General features: G+C 39.8%; 1 long non-coding RNA gene across 1 annotated transcript in view; it reads left to right on the top strand.

Annotated features, from left to right (window-relative positions):
* LOC135321812 (uncharacterized) overlaps positions 1–4,775 on the top strand; it is a 35,539-nt gene extending 30,764 nt beyond the window's left edge. Inside the window, exon 3 of the long non-coding RNA XR_010381899.1 lies at positions 4,582–4,775. This is a non-coding gene — a long non-coding RNA (uncharacterized LOC135321812). The remainder of the gene's footprint in view (positions 1–4,581) is intronic.
* The last annotated feature ends 787 nt before the right edge of the window (positions 4,776–5,562 follow it).

The following is a 5,562-nucleotide window of genomic DNA, read 5'->3' as shown; positions in this document are numbered from 1 at the left end:
AGAGCCAGCATACAGGAACACAAAACATAGCCACAAAATCTTCGGGAGTGATTCACTGCAGTCCTTGACATCACGGCCCTCTTGTGACACATATTACCAGACCCATGTAAGCTGGGTCCAGTGCTTTCTTTGGACCGCGTGTCCTATAGATATTGAACAGTGTGAGAAGCTGCATCTTAGTAACCCATTGTGAAGGCCCTCTGCAGGGCACACAGGGACAGGAATTTCAGCCTTGTTTACCCAGGAGGAAACAAAGGTTCAGAGGGGTGATCTGACTTGCCCAAATTACGGAGTCCTCCGAGGGCTGAGCCTGGTATGAAACTCAGGTCTTCTGGCTCCAAGTTGAAGGCTATGTCTGCTCATTCTCAGAAAGCAGGAGCTGAGTCCTAGAGTTGATCTTTGGGTCATGCATGGTACAGTGGGAGTTACAGCTGCACAGGAATAAATGTAGTTTTGTTTTGCTGCAGAAGCTGGTGGTGTTTCTAGTAGTAACATTGGCTGAGGGATGTGAGTGGGGGTGGGGAACTGCCTTATCACTCATTCATGAGCCCATCCAGAGGAACAGTACCTTCTAGCCACCCTAGTAGGGCCCCACTAAGCCTCCTGGTTCCTTAGCACCCAAAGCTGCTTTTCTTGATGGAATGCAAACCATTCCTTGCCTGGGGGCCCTGCCAGGGCTTGGCAGAATTAAATGTGACATTCAGTTCCAGATTAATCCAAATTGGAACAGTTTTGCTAAAGGTGTAGACTTTATTTATTTGTTAGTTTGTTCATCCATTCAGTTACTTACTTAGTTACTGAGACCCTGAAACAGCTTTAATGACATGGTTTTGGATTTCTGTACAGAAGATGCATGAGCATGATTGGTACTATTTAATAATGGATATCCATAATAATTATAATAACAATGGCACCTTCTTATATTTTTTTAAAGTTTGTTTCTTCCTTTTAAGCTTCATCCCAGGGATTTGGGCTGGAATTTAGGCATTCCTGGAACTTCACAGCGTGGGAGTAGTGGACGTATCCTATCTGCTCTCTGAATTCTCTCTTGAAATTTCCACTAAGCGTCCTCCAGCCTGTACTCCCCTGACTCATGGGGAACTTGCCTCCTTAGGGAGCAGCCCCTCACCACCGCCCCCAACAGCACTAATTGTCAGAATGTCTGTACTGAACTGAATCAAGATACGTAAAACTTGGGTGGAAGAGTTATTAGGTCTGTGTTTTCACAAGCCCTGCAGCAGACTCCCAAACATGCTCATGTTGGAGATTCACTGCTGTACAGAATACTATCTTTCTGATCTATGACTGTGATGGCTAATTTTACGTGTCAACTTAGCTAAGCCATGGTGCTTAGTTGTTTGGTCAAAAACCAGTCTAGATGTGCTGGGAAGGTCATTTAATTTTTTTAATTGAAGTAGAATCATTTACAATGTGTCAATTTCTGGTGTACAATATAATGTTTCAGTCATATATATATATACACACACACCCACATATATATGTATATATATATATACACATACATATATTTGTATCCATATTCTTTTTCATTAAAGGTTACTACAGGATATTGAATATAGTTCTTTGTGCTATATAGAAGAAATTTGTTTTTTATCTATTTTTATATAAGTAGTTAATATTTGCAAATCTCGAACTCCCAGCTTATCCCTTCCCACCCCCTTTCCCCTGAGTAACCATAAGACTGTTTACTATGTCTGTGAGCCTGTTTCTGTTTTGCAGGTTAGTTCATTATGGGAAAGTAATTTTTAGATTTAAATCAGTAGACTTTGGCTAGATCAGATTACTCTTCATAATGTGTGGGCCTCATCTAATCAGGTGAAGGGCTTAAGAGAAAAGACTGAGGTCCCCAGGAGAGGAAGGAATTCTGCCTCTGGACTGTCCTGGAACTCAGGACTGCATGACTCTTGCCTGAACTTCTAGTTTGCCAGCCTGCCTTGTAAATTTCAAACTTGCCAACACCCATGATCATGTGAACCAATTCCTTGAAAATTTCTTCTCTTCCCTCCTCTCCTCTCCTTCCCTTCCATCCCCCTCCTCCTTCTCTTCTCTTCCTGTTTCTCTTTCTCTTTATTTATCTGTCCATCCTATTGGCCCTGTTTCTCTGGAGAATCCCAGCACATACAAACAGCATTAGAATCCAGTCTGCAATCATTCTCACTTGTTCAAACTCAGCTGCACAATGGACCTTCGTACAAGACTCCAGACAACTACTTTTATTAGGCAGGAGTTAGTATATGCATGAAACTTAATAGCAACCCAGGACTTAAAATATTAACTAGGAGCTTCAAATTTTGTAAGTATACCTGATTTGGCAGAAACTGATTTTGGGTCATTCTGGGGAAGCTTTATTGAAAAAAATTCTAGCTTTCAGTGAGCAATTTAAAAGCAGATGCATCTGAATTGGAACCCCACTGTTACTACCCACTAAATGACCCCAGGCAAGTCACTTAACACACGTGAGTCACATTTTCCTTATCAGTGAAACAGGGTTACTAAGATTTTTTTTTTTCTTTTTATGGCTTTAATAAAGCTTCTAGGTCACATATCCATAGTGCCAATTTATGCCAGGCTTATAGCAGGTATTCAATGAATGGTAGCTATTTTTATTTCAGCTTGTTACTTCTAAAAGTGGAGGTACACTGGAAAGATATTACTGTCAGCTGGGAGTTTTGGTAACTGTTCTCTGGTTAATCCTGGATTTATTGTAATGTAATGCCCTTTATGCCTTTTAATTCTTTCTTTTGCCTTGTTGCATTTACGAGAACCTCCAGAAAAATGTTGAGTAGCAGCTGTAAGACTGGACATCCTTGTCTTGATCTTGATCTTAGGGGGAGAACATTTAGTCTTCTACCACTAATTGTACTATGAAGAATAGGTTTATCATAGAGGTGTTTTATCAGATTGAGGAAATTCCTTCTATTGCTGGTTTTCTGAGAGTTATTCTGAGGAATGGATGTTGGGCTTTTGAAAATGTTTTAAGTATAATTAAAAAAAACTTTATTATGATTTTTCTTTATTAAATTTACAAATATGGCAAATTACATTGATTGATGTTTTTCAAATCATAAACTAATCTTGCATTCCTGGAATACAACTCACTTGGTCATGATGGATTATATTGTTATGTTGTTAGATGTGATTTGCTAAAATTTTGTTTGACTTAAAAATTCTTTTTTCTTATTTTTTGCTTTCATCTCTATAGGAACATTTTTGGCCTACAGTTTTCTTTTTCTGTAATGCGTCTGGTTTGTTCTCAGGATAATGCTGACTTCTTAGAATGGGTTGAGAAGTATTTCCTCCTTTACAATTTTCTGGAAGAGTTTATATATAATTGGTATTAGTTTTTCCTTAAATATTAAGTAATAAAGCCATCTGGACCTGGTACTAGTTTTTCCTTAAATATTAGGTAATAAAGCCATCTGGACTTTTATTAGGTAATAAAGCCATCTTCCCATAAAAAAAAACTGGAGTTTTCATTGTGGGAAGATTTTAAAGTAAAAATCAATTAAAAAAAATACACACAAGTTCTTTCATGTCATCTGTTTACTCTTGAGTGAGAGTTGATACTATCTTTCAAGGAATTTGCCCATTATCTAACTTGTTGAATATACTGGCCTCAGAATTTTCACACTATTTTCTTATTTTATTTGTAACATCTGTTGAGTCTATGATTATGTCATAAATCCCATTCCTGATATTAGTAATTTGAATCTTCTCTTCTTTTGGTGATCAATCTAACTAGAGGTTTATCAATTTTATTGATCTTCCAAAAAAAAAAAAAAAAAAAGAAGACCATATAGCCATACAGCTTTTAATTTCACTGATGTTTCTCTCTTGTTTTTCTAGTTTCTATTCCATTGATTTTATGCCCTGAACATTTCCTTTTCTCTGTTTACTTTGAGCTTAATTTGCTCTTCTTTTCTATTTTTTTTTAAGGTGGAAGCTGAGATCACAGATTTGAGGGATTCTTCTTTCCTAACCTAGTCTTGTGCTATCAGTTTCCCTCCAAGTACTGCTTTGTCTACAACCCGTCAAGTTTGATATGTCATGTTTTGGCGCTCCATCCACTGATAGAGTTTTCTTCCCATTTTGGGTCATTTTCCCTGCCTCTTTGCATGTGTGCTCATTTTTTATTGGATGCTAGACATTGTTACTTTTTTTTTCTTGTGTGCTGGATCTATTTTTGAGCTTTGTCTGGGACACAATTAAGTTACTAAGAAACCGATCCTTTCAGATCAGGCCTTTAAACTTTCTGAGGGGCATTTAGAGCTACATTTATTCTACGGTTAATTATTCCCCACTGCTGAAGCAAAACTCTACCTAAGGCCTCATGGTGTAATAGACAAGAACAAATTTGACTCCATATTAGCTCTGTTCCTTTAGCTCTAACTCTGTGCTCTGGCTCCTGTGCTTAGTCGTGACGGTTCTCTTTCATAAAAAGAATGTTGCCTAGAGCCTGAAATGGACAAGACTGCCCATTCTCAAGGCTCTGACCTTTAAGGGTATGCATATAAAGATAAAAAGTTGCAGAACAGAAAATAACATTTGTCTGGTTTGCAGGAACACCATGACCTGACCTACATGGACAGCTGCAAGAACAAAGGATTCCAACATCAAGAATTTCACAACAACCAACCACACCCCCTCCCCTTTGTAGTATAAAAGGGGCCTGAATTCTGACTTGGGAAGATGGTTCTCTAGGACACTAGTCTGCCATTTTCTTGGTCTGCCAGCTTTCCAAATAAAGTTGTTATTCCTTGCCCAACACTTCGTCTCCCGATTTACTGGCTTGTCGTACAGTGAGCAGAATGAGTTTGGACTTGGTAACAATGGTTTGTGAGGTTTTCAGTCTGGCAGGTGGGAAGAGACACTATTCTGGCTCTGTGTGGGTGCTGGGTGTTCTTCTGTCTGATCCTGTTGGGGCTTCTTTCCTGGGCTCTGATAATTTCTGCACACACCTGTGCTGACCAGTACTCTGCTGGATACTTTGCAGTTCCCTGGGGTTGTCTGTCTGTGCAGCTCCCTCTTCCCTCAGGGACTCTGCACCTGCCTTGGTTTTTTTGGACTCTCAGCTTTGTCTCCTCAGCTTGGAGTCTGCGAGCTGCCCAGGGTCCCCTCTCTGTGATGTGGCCTAGAAATTCTGTGCATTGAGATGGGCAGTGAGAGGGATCATCTGTTTCCTGACTCTGAGGAATCACTATCCTTCATGTCCATGTGTCAAGTCTTAAAAACTGTTATTTCAGATAGTCTGTCCATACCCACCTTCCCCTCCATTCTTTCATGTGGGAGAATACATCCGATCCTTGTTGTTATGGGACCAGACTTGGTTCCCTTGCCCACACACAGTAAAGCCAATCTACTGACACCAGTTGTGGTAAAGGAAAGTGCAGCTTTTTTTTTTTTTTAAATGGAGGTACTGGGGATTGAACCCAGGACACTGTGAATGCTAGGCATGTGCTCTGCCACTGAGCTATACCCACCCTTCTGAGCTATACTCATCCTCTGAAAAGTGCAGCATTTATCGCAGGGTGCCAAGCAAGG

The sequence above is a fragment of the Camelus dromedarius genome, chromosome 8 (assembly GCF_036321535.1).
Source record: "Camelus dromedarius isolate mCamDro1 chromosome 8, mCamDro1.pat, whole genome shotgun sequence".
Taxonomy (NCBI): domain Eukaryota; kingdom Metazoa; phylum Chordata; class Mammalia; order Artiodactyla; family Camelidae; genus Camelus; species Camelus dromedarius.
The sequence above is the reverse complement of the archived record's forward strand: the minus strand, read 5'-3'. Positions and strand labels throughout refer to the sequence as shown.